This window comes from Schistocerca cancellata, chromosome 8 (genome assembly GCF_023864275.1).
Source record: "Schistocerca cancellata isolate TAMUIC-IGC-003103 chromosome 8, iqSchCanc2.1, whole genome shotgun sequence".
Classification (NCBI taxonomy): domain Eukaryota; kingdom Metazoa; phylum Arthropoda; class Insecta; order Orthoptera; family Acrididae; genus Schistocerca; species Schistocerca cancellata.
The window spans coordinates 362,127,516-362,142,382 of NC_064633.1; the positions used below are offsets into that span (position 1 = coordinate 362,127,516).

The window sequence follows — 14,867 nt, forward strand, 5'->3', positions numbered from 1 at the left end:
GGTAACACCTCTACCTGCTCACTAAACTTAGTTCCTGCGATCACTAATTGAAGTACCGTCGTACCCAATGACTCCACTTTATTATGCCCCAACCCAAGTAACCTATGACGTGGTGGCTCAAGCCTTCTCCTGCTAACCAGGACTAATAACAGACACGTGTGCCCCCGTGTCAACCAGAAACCTCTGTTCCCTTCCGTTCACCAAGCCTAACAGCAGCATTCCGTCTGTGCACCTACAAGCGCATTACCTAATTTCACTGGGACCGCCCTCCGACGGTTGAAGCAGTCCCGTTCTCGTTTAACGGCAGCTGTCGCCGAGGTTCCCCCCTACTTTTACTCCTGCAGTTCACTGCCCAGTGATCAATTTTCTCACATGAGCAACACCGCAACTGACGCTGACACTGCCTCAGAAGAAATTTTTGCGAACTGCTTTCAGTGTCATTACTGTCATTAGACGTTTGATTTTGTTTCTGTGTTAGTATTTTGTTATATTCTCATTTGTTGTTGATTAATACTGTCAATAATAGTAGTTACTTTCCTTGTGGAGCAAGTTTGTGATTATTGTAATCAGTTTTTAACATCTTCTTATTGTAGTAGCGGAACTTAGATAAAGTTGTTTTCTTGTTTCAATAACTGTAAAATTTTACCATGAGCGAGAAATGTGGGCTTTGCCGTAGGTTCGTGAGTAGTGGGTTGCGGTGTGAGACTTGTTCGAAGTATTTTCACTGGGGGGAATGCAGTGGGGAAGCCAGTGGGCATTCTGGTGAGATCCTCTCCTGGAACTGCAGGTTATGTAGCAAGAGTAAGTTGATAGAGGAGCAGGAGCGTAAGATCTGTGCCCTTCAGGTGCGGTTGAAAAACGCACAGGAGGAGCTAGATAGGATGAGGAGGGAGAAGGGGGTTGGGGAATGGGAGCTGGCTGTTGGCAAGAGATCTGCTAGGAGAAGGAGATTTTCAGATAGTTTTACTATTGGTGTTTGTAATAGATTTGACCAACTGTCAGAGTCTAGTGGAGAGGGATCTCTAGTACCTGTAGATGTAGGAAGTATGCAGCAGACCTCATTAGTTACGGTGGCTAGGACAGTTGCAAAGTCTAAGAGAAAGAAGAAGGTTCTGCTGTTAGGTAGTTCTCATGGTAGAGGTGTAGTCCAGCAGTTGCAGGAAGTTTTGGGGAGTGAGTACCAGGTCACCAGCATTGTGAAGCCTAATGCAGGATTGGCTCAGGTGACTTTTAACATAGGGGGGTTATGTAGGGATTTTACAAAAGAGGATCAGGTAGTGATTGTGGGTGGGGCTGGTAATAGTATTGATAGGGATGGGGAGTATGACATAGATGGTGACCTGGAAAAGATAGCCACTCAGACTGGCAACACGAATGTGCATTTCGTGGAACTGTTTCAGCGTCACGATCGGCCTCATCTTAATACAGCCGTCAGGCGTAATAACATGAGACTTGGGGGGTGCGCTAATGACAGAAGGCATGAGTCACATTTCAGTGGTGTCGGTGGAGTCTATCAGCAGGACGGGTTTCACTAGACATGGCCTGCACCTCAACAGGTATGGAAAGGGGAGGTTGGCAAAGCTTATAGGTGACAGCATAGGTGGGGGTGGTGGGATCACTCATGGGAAAATTCCGGTAGTTGTGGGTGTTAGAGCTGTACCTTTTTTAGATTGAAGTCAGCTGACAGGTATTCCTGCTTAAGGGAAGTCTCTCTAACAAAGAAACCACTTTCGACAAAGCTTAGGTATCCGATTAATAAGGGAATTAGTATATTTCATCAAAACATACAAGGCATTAGAGATAAAGTTAGTGAATTACTTATAGATGTTGACTCTGAAATTATTGGTATATCTGAACACTTCTTAAATAAGGAGATAATTCAGAGGCTTCCTTTACCAGGATACAGGTTGGCTGGCAGCTTTTCTAGGAGCTCTTTGCGGTGTGGGGGAGTAGCCATGTATGTGAAAAACGGTATCCCATTTGAGTCAATTGATGTTTCAAAGTACTGCACTGAAAAGTTGTTTGAATGTTGTGCAGGTGTGGTTAAATTTAGTGGAGCTAAACTTCTTACTGTTGTTATTTATAGATCCCCAGACTCCGATTTCATAACGTTTTTGCTAAAGCTAGAGGAGGTTCTTGGTTCACTTTATGGGAAATACAAAAAGTTAGTTATATGTGGTGACTTCAATATAAATTGTATAAGTGATTGTGCAAGGAAAAGGATGCTGGTAGACCTCCTTAATTCATATAATCTTATGCAAACCGTATTCTTTCCAACGAGAGTGCAAGGGAACAGTAGAACAACCATAGACAATATTTTTGTTCATTCGTCATTACTAGAAGGGCATTCTGTTAGCAGAATGGTGAATGGCCTTTCAGATCATGATGCACAAATTTTAAGTCTAAAAGATTTTTGTGCTGCAACGCAGGTTAAATATAGTTACCAACGTTTTAGGAAAGCTGATCCAGTTGCTGTGGAGACTTTTGTAAACCTTATCAAGGAACAAGAGTGGCAAGATGTTTATAGTGCTGATACAGTAGACGATAAATATAATGCTTTCCTCAAGACTTTTCTCGTGCTCATTGAAAGTTGCTTTCCGTTAGAACGTTCAAAACAGGGTACTAGCACAAACAGGCAGCCTGGGTGGCTGACTAAAGGTATAAGAATATCTTGTAGAACCAAGTGGCAATTATATCAAAACGTTAGAAACAGTCACAATCTAAATGCAGTAGCCCATTACAAACAGTATTGTAAGGTGCTTAAAAAAGTTATTAGGAAGGCAAAAAGTATGTGGTATGCAGATAGAATAGCTAAGTCTCGGGATAAAATTAAAACCATATGGTCAGTCGTAAAGGAAGTGGCTGGTCTGCAGAGACAGGTCGAGAATATAGAATCAGTGCGTAGTGGGAATGTCCGTGTTACTGATAAGTCGCATATATGTACAGTATTTAATAATCACTTTCTGAATATAGCAGGTGAACTAAATAGAAACCTAGTCCCAACAGGGAATCATATAGCGCTCGTAGAAAAAAGTGTTCCGAGACTGTTACCTGAAATGCTCCTTCATGATACTGACAAGAGGGAGATTGAGTTAATAATTAAATCACTAAAGACCAAGAACTCTCATGGATATGACGGGGTATCTAGCAGAATACTGAAGTCTTGTTCCATGTATGTTAGCCCAGTACTTAGCCATATCTGTAACTTTTCCTTTAGGAGTGGTCGGTTTCTTGACCGATTAAAGTACTCGGTAGTGAAGCCACTTTATAAAAAGGGAGACAGGGATAATGTTGATAATTATAGACCTCTTTCTATGCCATCGGTGTTTGCTAAAGTTATCGAGAGGGTTGTATATACAAGGTTACTGCAGCATTTAAATTCACATAATTTGCTGTCAAATGTACAGTTTGGTTTTATAAATGGCTTAACAACTGAATATGCTATAGTCTCTTTTCTCTGTGAGGTTTTGGACGGATTAAATAAAAGGTAGCGAACGTTAGGTGTTTTCTTTGATTCAACGAAGGCTTTCGACTGTGTTGACCACAAAATATTACTGCAGAAGTTGGAACATTATGGAGTAAGGGGAGTAGCTTACAATTGGTTCGCCTCTTACTTTAAGAACAGAAAGCAGAAGGTAATTCTCCGCAATATTGAGAGTGGTAATGATGTTCAGTCCCAATGGGGCACTGTTAAATGGGGCGTTCCCCAAGGATCGGTGCTGGGGCAACTGCTGTTTCTTATTTATATAAATGATATGCCTTCTAGTATTACAGGTGATTCAAAAATATTTCTGTTTGCTGATGACACCAGCTTGGTAGTGAAGGATCTTGTGTGTAATATTGAAACATTATCAAATAATGTAGTTCATAAATAAGTTCGTGGCTTGTGGAAAATAATTTGATGCTAAATCACAGTAAGACTCAGTTTTTACAGTTTCTAACTCACAATTCAACGAGAACCGATATTTTAATCAGACAGAATGGGCATGTTATAAGCGAGGCGGAACAGTTCAAGTTCCTAGGCGTACGGATAGATAGTAAGCTGTTGTGGAAAGCCCATGTTCAGGATCTTGTTCAGAAACTAAATGCCGCTTTATTTACCATTAGAACAGTATCTGAAATAAGTGACATTTCAACACGAAAAGTAGTCTACTTCGCATATTTTCATACGCTTACGTCATATAGTATTATTTTTTGGGGTAATTCTTCTGATTCAAAAAGGGTATTTTTGGCTCAAAAACTGACTGTTCGAGCTATGTGTGGTGTAAGTTCTAGAACCTCTTGTCGACCCCTATTCAATAGTCTGGGAATTCTGACATTGCCCTCACAGTATATATTTTCTTTAATGTCGTTTGCTGTTAGCAATATTAGCTTATTCCCAAGAGTTAGCAGCTTTCACTCAGTTAATACTAGGCAGAAATCAAATCTGCATGTGGAATGCACTTCCTTGACTCTTGTGCAGAAAGGAGTGCAGTATTCTGCTGCATCCATTTTCAATAAGCTACCACAAGAACTCAAAAATCTTAGCAGTAGCCCAAACGCTTTCAAGTCTAAACTGAAGAGTTTCCTCATGGCTCACTCCTTCTATTCTGTCGAGGAGCTCCTGGAAGAGCTAAAAATTTAAGCAAATTCCAGTGTTACATTCTTGATTTTCTTTATTTAAACTAATGACGTGTCGCCTGAATATGTTTCTTATATTTCATTTTATCTGTTTCTACAATCGTGTTATAATTTCATGTATTGACTCGTTCCATGACCATGGAGACTTCTCCTTAATGTGGTCCCACGGAACAATAAATAAATAAAAAAGAATAATATGCCCTACCTGGCAACAGCCAAAACACTTAATTTCCACTGCCAGAACTTTATGCTCCACCCTTTGCTTCGTCGTATAATATACCTCCTATAAGTATGTGACAATCCTTAGAGCCGCCGTAAGAACACTGGGATTCTCCATTCGCACCCGACGTGTCATCTCTGGCGGTACTTCCCGCAAAAACACATCTAACGCCCTGTTCTCGGCCTCCTGTAACAACACTCTATTCGTCTCCGCATTCGTTGACAGTTTGAACGTGTGTGCATTCAGCTTTCGAATCCTGCCTGAGAAAACCTACTTCCCATAGCTAATGGACTTAATTTTTCCAGAAAAAACATGGTACTATTTTGTTTTTGGTACCTCTGGCGTAGCCCAGCCTCAAGCTCTGCAAACGTCCCCACATTGTTCAACGTTTCATGGTACAGTACTTGCGACTTGACAACCCCTATCAAGTGTAACTTCGCCACTCTCAACATTGCAACATCCGACCAACCACTGGCCTCAGCCATTGTGATAATGTCATTAAGGAATACCAAGACATCCTCCATTGTTTTACCTGGAGTTAATCAATGCCATGACTGACAGGTCAAACGGTCAATGACGCTCCCCGACCTGCAGTTTACTTTCACCCAATGTTCCTTCCCCTACTTGCAATGCCTCAGATCTCCCCGCTTATTCTTTATATTTTTCTTTGTCCCTTATCTGTGCCTCCGACAACACCCGAATTTGCTCAGTTAGAGCGGCTATAGCTTCTGCTGTAGTCACTGCTACAGACCCCCATTGCTTGCCGTGTTTCCTCCATTCTTACTTATAGTTCTACTGTTAGTATTAATTCCACTCTGCTACTCCTAAAACTTAATTCTTGCGGCGAAACACCACCCATCTACATTCTGAACAATTAAGCGTCAAATGTCCGACTCTGTTACAAATACACTCCTGGAAATGGAAAAAAGAACACATTGACACCGGTGTGTCAAACCCACCATACTTGCTCCGGACACTGCGAGAGGGCTGTACAAGCAATGATCACACGCACGGCACAGCGGACACACCAGGAACCGCGGTGTTGGCCGTCGAATGGCGCTAGCTGCGCAGCATTTGTGCACCGCCGCCGTCAGTGTCAGCCAGTTTGCCGTGGCATACGGAGCTCCATCGCAGTCTTTAACACTGGTAGCATGCCGCGACAGCGTGGACGTGAACCATATGTGCAGTTGACGGACTTTGAGCGAGGGCGTATAGTGGGCATGCGGGAGGCCGGGTGGACGTACCGCCGAATTGCTCAACACGTGGGGCGTGAGGTCTCCACAGTACATCGATGTTGTCGCCAGTGGTCGGCGGAAGGTGCACGTGCCCGTCGACCTGGGACCGGACCGCAGCGACGCACGGATGCACGCCAAGACCGTAGGATCCTACGCAGTGCCGTAGGGGACCGCACCGCCACTTCCCAGCAAATTAGGGACACTGTTGCTCCTGGGGTATCGGCGAAGACCATTCGCAACCGTCTCCATGAAGCTGGGCTACGGTCCCGCACACCGTTAGGCCGTCTTCCGCTCACGCCCCAACATCGTGCAGCCCGCCTCCAGTGGTGTCGCGACAGGCGTGAATGGAGGGACGAATGGAGACGTGTCGTCTTCAGCGATGAGAGTCGCTTCTGCCTTGGTGCCAATGATGGTCGTATGCGTGTTTGGCGCCGTGCAGGTGAGCGCCACAATCAGGACTGCATACGACCGAGGCACACAGGGCCAACACCCGGCATCATGGTGTGGGGAGCGATCTCCTAAACTGGCCGTACACCACTGGTGATCGTCGAGGGGACACTGAATAGTGCACGGTACATCCAAACCGTCATCGAACCCATCGTTCTACCATTCCTAGACCGGCAAGGGAACTTGCTGTTCCAACAGGACAATGCACGTCCGCATGTATCCCGTGCCACCCAACGTGCTCTAGAAGGTGTAAGTCAACTACCCTGGCCAGCAAGATCTCCGGATCTGTCCCCCATTGAGCATGTTTGGGACTGGATGAAGCATCGTCTCACGCGGTCTGCACGTCCAGCACGAACGCTGGTCCAACTGAGGCGCCAGGTGGAAATGGCATGGCAAGCCGTTCCACAGGACTACATCCAGCATCTCTACGATCGTCTCCATGGGAGAATAGCAGCCTGCATTGCTGCGAAAGGTGGATATACACTGTACTAGTGCCGACATTGTGCATGCTCTGTTGCCTGTGTCTATGTGCCTGTGGTTCTGTCAGTGTGATCATGTGATGTATCTGACCCCAGGAATGTGTCAATAAAGTTTCCCCTTCCTGGGACAATGAATTCACGGTGTTCTTATTTCAATTTCCAGGAGTGTAAAACAACTCTCTGGCACCCACTTTGTACACGGTAATCTGTGACCTGACAGGTTACAAAAATTACATCGCTTGGGCGCTATGTCGTCATGTCCCCCATTTCCCTTGAATTCAGGTAAAACGACAGGATCCTCTGGCCTTACAAAAGGCACCTTCAAAAAGTCCATACTAACTGACACTTATCCCCTGAAAACACAAAAGAATGACACATAAACAATAAATCAAACGTCACTCACCCATCCCCATCGTGCTCGTGCACAGGTGACAGTCCTGCTTTCCTCCCCATACTGGTATGGACGAACACTTCCCCAACGACAAGACGTAACTAGAAGTGTACGACCACCCGTCATGAATGCAACCAAACACCTCAACTACCCCTCCAGACTGGCACATCTCTACACTACTTGCTCGAGATAAGATGTGGAGTGGAAATCCAGTACCAGCGTTGTAACCGGCACCACTTCTGACACCACTGTTACAGCCTGTCGATGGTCGAACCTGGGACTCCAGTTGGAAGAGCTGAAGTCAGGACCCACCACGCCATATTTCGTCACGAGGCCGAGCAAGTTCAATAGTGTCAAGGGGCAGTGCAGAGTGATACAGCAGTATTCAGAAGTATTCCTTTATTCAGCTAGTTTACAGAAGCATAATGTCGGCGCGCCGCCTGCGCGCTGTTCCGCGAGTCCGGCCGTCTCAGCACTTCTGGACTGCCGACACCGCTGCTGCTGTCATCACGGCCGCCCAACAATGGGAGCCAGCCGCCCTCACCAGGTCGCCACCCGCCGAGGCATACAGACTGGCGCCGCTCTACCGTCCGTGATTCCGGAGACTGTTACAGTCCCTGGTCCCCGCCACCCTCCGCTCCATTTGGTGATGATGATGATGATGAGCCGGCCGCGGTGGTCTAGCGGTTCTGGCGCTGCAGTCCGGAACCGCGGGACTGCTACGGTCGCAGGTTCGAATCCTGCCTCGGGCATGGGTGTGTGTGATTGTCCTTAGGTTAGTTAGGTTTAAGTAGTTCTAAGTTCTAGGGGACTTATGACCTAAGATGTTGAGTCCCATAGTGCTCAGAGCCATTTGAACCATTTTTTTTTTATGATGATGTTTGGTTTGTGGGGCGCTCAACTGCGTGGTTATCAGCGCCCGTACAATTACCCAATCTTTGCTCAGTCCAATTTCGCCACTTTCCTTGATGATGATGAAATGATGAGGACAACACAAACACCCAGTCATCTCGAGGCAGGTGAAAATCCCTGACCCCGCCGGGAATCGAACCCGGGACCCCGTGCTCGGGAAGCGAGAACGCTACCGCGAGACCACGAGCGGCGGACGCTCCATTTGTTCTGCTCTGTCCGATCGTGGGACGAAGGTGGTTGTACTGGTCACCTGTGGCCCTCAGCCGCTGCTGCTCTCAGGACAGGGACGGCCTCGAACCCGCACTCTCCTGGACGCCGCGCCGCAACTTGCTGCTAGTGGTGCTTGCCGGATGGCAACACCCGCTGCCGTCCCTAATACAGTATCAGTTCTGCTGCGCCTCTCACAGCGTACGCCTTGCCTGGACCCCCGTACGCCAGGTGGGAAGCAAACATAGCCCGCCCTGGACCCGCTGCAGACTTCTGTCACTGCCCTCCATTAGGCAGACCGTGCAATCTCCAAATACCTGGCTGCCATTCTGACCCACCCCGGCGTTGTGTCCTCGGAGGCGGAATACAGCCCGAACAAGTACATACAAACAAAGTACAGGTTTACACAGAATATTTACAACATTGCTGCCAGTCTGGCCTTTATAAGCACAGATCAGCACAGGTCCGATCCGACTCTAGACTGACCTAGTACACCCGTCAAGCTAAAAGTGCCTGACTATTTATACTGCTTTTCCCTTTGCTTCTGACGTAGTGTCAGAGAGGGACAGAAACTATGGCAGGGGTAAATTCCCATACGTCAGCCACTTACACATGGCCGCTCTTGGCTCTGGCCTACTCCCTCGCCTCATACATCAGAATAATTTAAAGCAGTGCTGTTGTTCCCTGCTTGGCTGTTGCTCCACTCCAAACAAATAGTACCTGCAATACGCCACTGCAGCTCCGCGCCACGTTTACCCTCTCTGGCCTACTGGCTGCTATTACCACACACTGTCAGTGGCCCCAGACTTCATCACCCAACCGCGCCTTTACTGAATTTTAACAAAATTCCCCTTTCCTACGACTAGACTAATACTACTACATCAATAAGGAAACTTTTTTGTGGAATCAATGGAAATTCGTGTGCCAGTCGTTTAAAATTAATTGGAATATTCACTCCAGCTAGAACAAGAAAGACTGAAAAACCGAAAATTCTCATTTCTTTCTCTGAACCACAAATCTTAGAGGTTGCTGGATTAAGTGGAAAGAGAAATTCTGAGTTAGATATCACCAGTTACTACAATACTGTTGAATTTGATACACCTTACTTTATTTTCGTTGTTTTCCAAATTAAGGGAAAAAATAATCAGTTGATTGATTCTTCTTTATTCGACCGCTGCAGAATATATACTTTAAAAATTAGCAAAACATAGTTTTTCCTCAAAAAATGTGGAATCTAGATCCGCCAAATAATTGTATAAACGCATATAATGTTTTCCTACATTTGAAAAGAGTCAGACAATTGAATATTGATGTTAATGTAACATCCTTCAATTTTATTGGAACTTTTTTATATACGTCATAAGTATGTCTAGAAGAATGAATGTGTTAACTGCTCAGAAAACAACAATGAAACTGTGTGCCACTTTTAATGATAAAATTCCTAATTACACACTTGCATAAATTGTAATGACCTTGCCGTTGGTGGGGAGGTTTGCATGCCTCAGAGATACATATAGCCGTACCGTAGATGCAACCACAACGGAGGGGTACCTGTTGAGAGGCCAGACAAACGTGTGGTTCCTGAAGAGGGGCAGCAGCCTCTTCAGTAGTTGCAGGGGCAACAGTCTGGATGATTGACTGATCTGGCCATGTAACACTAACCAAAACGGCCTTGCTTTGCTGGTACTGCGAACGGCTGAAAGCAAGGGGAAACTACGGCCGTAATTTTTACCGAGGGCATGCAGCTTTACTGTATGGTTAAATGATGATGGCGTCCTCTTGGGTAAAATATTCCGGAGGTAAAATAGTCTCCCATTCGGATCTCCGGGCGGGGACAACTCAAGAGGATGTCGTTATCAGGAGAAAGAAAACTGGCGTTCTACGGATCGGAGCGTGGAATGTCAGATCCCTTAATCGGACAGGTAGGTAAGAAAATTTAAAAAGGGAAATGGATAGGTTAAAGTTAGATATAGTGGGAATTAGTGAAGTTCGGTGGCATGAGGAACAAGACTTTTGGTCAGGTGATTACAGGGTTATAAATACAAAATCAAATAGGGGTAATGCAGGAGTGGGTGTAATAATGAACAGGAAAATAGGAATGCGGGTAAGCTACTACAAACAGCATAGTGAACGCATTATTGTGGCCAAGATAGATACGACGTCCACGCCTACTATAGTAGTACAAGTTTATATGCCAACTAGCTCTGCAGATGACGAAGAAATTGAAGAATTGTATGATGAAATAAAAGAAATTATTCAGATTGTGAAGGGAGACAAAAATTTAATCGTCATGGGTGACTGGAATTCGGTAGTAGGAAAAGGGAGAGAAGGAAACGTAGTAGGTGAATATGGATTGGGGCTAAGAAATGAAAGAGGAATCCGCCTGGTAGAATTTTGCACAGAGCAAAACTTAATCATAGCTAACACTTGGTTCAAGAATAATGAAAGAAGGTTGTATACATGGAAGAAGACTGGAGATACTGACAGGTTTCAGATAGATTATATAATGGTAAGACAGAGATTTAGGAACCAGGTGTTAAATTGTAAGACATTTCCCGGGGCAGATGTGGATTCTGACCACAATCTGTAGATTAAAATTGAAGAAACTGCAAAAAGGTGGGAATTTAAGGAGATGAGACCTGTATAAACTGACTAAACCAGAGGTTGTACAGAGTTTCAAGGAGAGCATAAGGGAACAATTGACAGAAATGAGGGAAAGAAATACAGTAGAAGAAGAATGGGTAGCTTTGAGGGATAAAGTAGTAGGATCAAGTAGGTAAAAAGACGAGGGTGACAGAAGAAATACTGACTTTAATTGATGAAAGGAGAAAATATAAAAATGCTGTAAATGAAGCATGCAGAAAGGAATACAAACGTCTCAAAAATGAGATCGACAGGAAGTGCAAAATGGCTAAACAGGCATGGCTAGAGGACAAATGTAAGGACGTAGAGGCTTATCTCACTAGGGGTAAGATAGATACAGCCTACAGGAAAATTAAAGAGACCTTTGGAGAAAAGAGAGCCACTTGTATCAATATCAAGAGCTCAGATGGAAACCCAGTTTTAACCAAATAAGGGAAAGCAGAAAGGTGGAAGGAGTATATAGAGGGTCTATACAAGGGCGATGTACTTGAGGACAATATTATGGAAATGGAAGAGGATGTAGATGAAGATGAAATGGGAGATAGGATACCGTGTGAAGAGTTTGACAGAGCACTGAAAGACCTGAGTCGAAACAAGGCCCCAGGAGTAGACAACAATCCATTAGAACTACTGACAGCCTTGGGAGAGCCAGTACTGACGAAACTCTATCATCTGGTGAACAAGATGTATGAAACAGGCGAAATACCCTCAGACTTCAAGAAGAATATAATAATTCCAATCCCAAAGAAAGCAGGTGTTGACAAATGTGAAAATTACCGAACTCTCAGTTTAATAAGTCACGGCTGCAAAATACTAACGCGGATTCTTTACAGACGAATGGAAAAACTGGTAGAAGCCGACCTCGGGGAAGATCAGTTTGGATTCCGTACAAATGTTGGAACACGTGAGGCAATACTGACCCTACGACTTATCTTAGAAGCTAGATTAAGAAAAGGCAAACCTACGTTTCTAACATTTGTAGACTTAGAGAAAGCTTTTGACAATGTTGACTGGAATACGCTCTTTCAAATTCTGAAGGTGGCAGGGGTAAAATACAGGGAGCGAAAGGCTATTTACAATTTGTACAGAAACCAGATGGCAGTTATAAGAGTTGAGGGACATGAAAGGAAAGCAGTGGTTGGGAAGGGAGTGAGACAGGGGTGTAGCCACTCCCCGATGTTATTCAATCTGTATATTGAGCAAGCAGTGAAGGAAACAAAAGAAAAATTCGGAGTAGGTATTAAAATCCATGGAGAAGAAATAAAAACTTTGAGTTTTGCCGATGACATTGTAATTCTGTCAGATACAGCAAAGGACTTGGAAGATCAGTTGAATGGAATGGACAGTGTCTTGAAAGGAGGGTATAAGATGAACATCAAGAAAAGCAAAACGAGGGTAATGGAATGTAGTCGAATTAAGTCGGGTGATGATGAGGGAATTAGAGTAGGAAATGAGACACTTAAAGTAGTAAAAGAGTTTTGCTGTTTCGGGAGCAAAATAACTGATAATGGTCAAAGTAGAGAGGATATAAAATGTAGACTAGCAATGGCAAGGAAAGCGTTTCTGAAGAAGAGAAATTTGTTAACATCGAGTATAGATTTAAGTGTCAGGAAGTCATTTCTGAAAGTATTTGTATGCAGTGTAGCCATGTATGGAAGTGAAACATGGACGATAAATAGTTTGGACAAGAAGAGAATAGAAGCTTTTGAAATGTGGTGCTACAGAAGAATGCTGAAGATTAGATGGGTAGACCACATAACTAATGAGGAAGTATTGTATAGGATTGGGGAGAAGAGACGTTTGTGACACAACTTGACTAGAAGAAGGGATCGGTTGGTAGGACATGTGTTGAGGCATCAAGGGATCACCAATTTAGTATTGGAGGGCAGTGTGGAGGGTAAAAATCGTAGAGGGAGACCAAGAGATGAATACACTAAGCAAATTCAGAAGGATGTAGGTTGCAGTAGGTACTGGGAGATGAAGAAGCTTGCACAGGATAGAGTAGCATGGAGAGCTGCATCAAACCAGTCTCAGGACTGAAGACCACAACAACAACAACATATATTGTAATGTATGGTAAAAAGAATTTGACACGACACACAGCACAGAATTTTAACTGAGAATTTTTAATGGATTATGATAACATTTTGAATTTTTAAAATCGGTTGAAAAATAATCGAAAATTGATCTATTAATCTCCTTCTGGATGCCCACAGACAAGGGCTATTGTATAATTTCTGTCTGTATGAAGCCTCCAGGCTGACTAAATGCTCCAGCTGTGAGCACTGAATTTTGTCTGAGTCTAAAGGTCGCACCCCTTGCTATCAAACCACATCTTCCTGCAGGCTGTGCCTGTTTCCCTCTTTCCATCTTACTCATGTGTCGTTTGTATACTGAACAACAAATGGCTCTGATGTAAGTTCCATTTACATTAATACAGGAACATATTTCCTTTCAAACGTAAATTAACCTTTTTTGACACTCATTTCAGTATTGTCATTGACATTTACATGTTGTTTAGAATTTGTTTCTTCAAAAAAAGTGATAATTTGAAGGAAAATAATTTATTTCTTATCCTAAATAAACGGATGAAAAAGAATAAATTAGAATCAACTCTGTCTCTCGAATATGAACTATATACACAAACTGTCGACGTTTACTCTCTGTCAAACTCTGCATGAGTGTGTCGACTGAAGGAATGTGGCCATAGAGCTGACGAAGTCTTAAGTGTGTCAAATGTGGGGTTGGCTAGCAATTTGACAAAGGATTTTATTTCCTCGCCTGCGTACTTAATAACCAGAGGATGACAGGTGTCCTTGCTGTTTGGTCCCCTCCTCCAACCCAAACAACCAACCAACAACCTAAAAAAATGGATCGATTCAGTTAATTCTGAATGTAGTCTACGTTAAGCATCTTATAGATAGCATCAGAAGCCTGAAACTTAGAAACGAGTGGAAGATGTTCGATAGAAAACGTTTAGCACTTCTTAATTTGACTGCGTTAAGTGTAACCAGAAAACAATGCTGTATAAAAGTAGTGAGTGAGTGCATAAACTTTAAACTGAATTAGTCAAAAGATTGTTCATGGAAAAGGCTCAGCCTGCCCATATACTACTACTGCAAGTCTTGTAGAATGTCTTTTGAATTGAAGATTGTGCCTGTTACTTTCCAGTGGTGTTCTCCAGAGTCAAAAACCCAAAAAGTACATAGTCTATTTCCAAGATATAGCGTTTTCTAAAGTTTTGTTCGAGGATGCAGAATGACTAGAAAAAGCGTTTGACAGGTTACAATCTGCACGTCTCACACTTACCATTAACACCTGTCATTTTGCTCACACACAGGTGAATTACACAGAGCATATTATCTGCTAGGACAGAATGAGGACCAATCCTCATCTCACTTCTGCTGTACATGACTTTGCAACTCCACACACAGCTATACAATTGCAGTAATTTATTGGGTTGAGCAATTATTACCGAAAATTTGTCCAGGTGTTTGCAGAGATTGGAAAACCACTGAATGCAAAATTAAAGAATGGTGTAACTTAGAGGAATTATTCAACAACTGGAAAAGAATTATTCTCAGGACATACTTCATTAAATAAATTGACACATCCAATGATACGAATGAATATCACAAATTCGACATTGTCAGTTTTGTGTGTCACTTCAAACTTGTTTTATTTTTGTACGGTAATGGTAAGAATGATAAATC

At 43.5% G+C, this 14,867-nt stretch overlaps 1 protein-coding gene across 1 annotated transcript in view; it reads right to left on the reverse strand.

Moving 5' to 3' along the window:
- Positions 1-14,867, reverse strand: part of LOC126094904 (glutathione S-transferase D7-like) — a 238,151-nt gene that overhangs the window by 136,531 nt on the left and 86,753 nt on the right. The window lies entirely within an intron of this gene.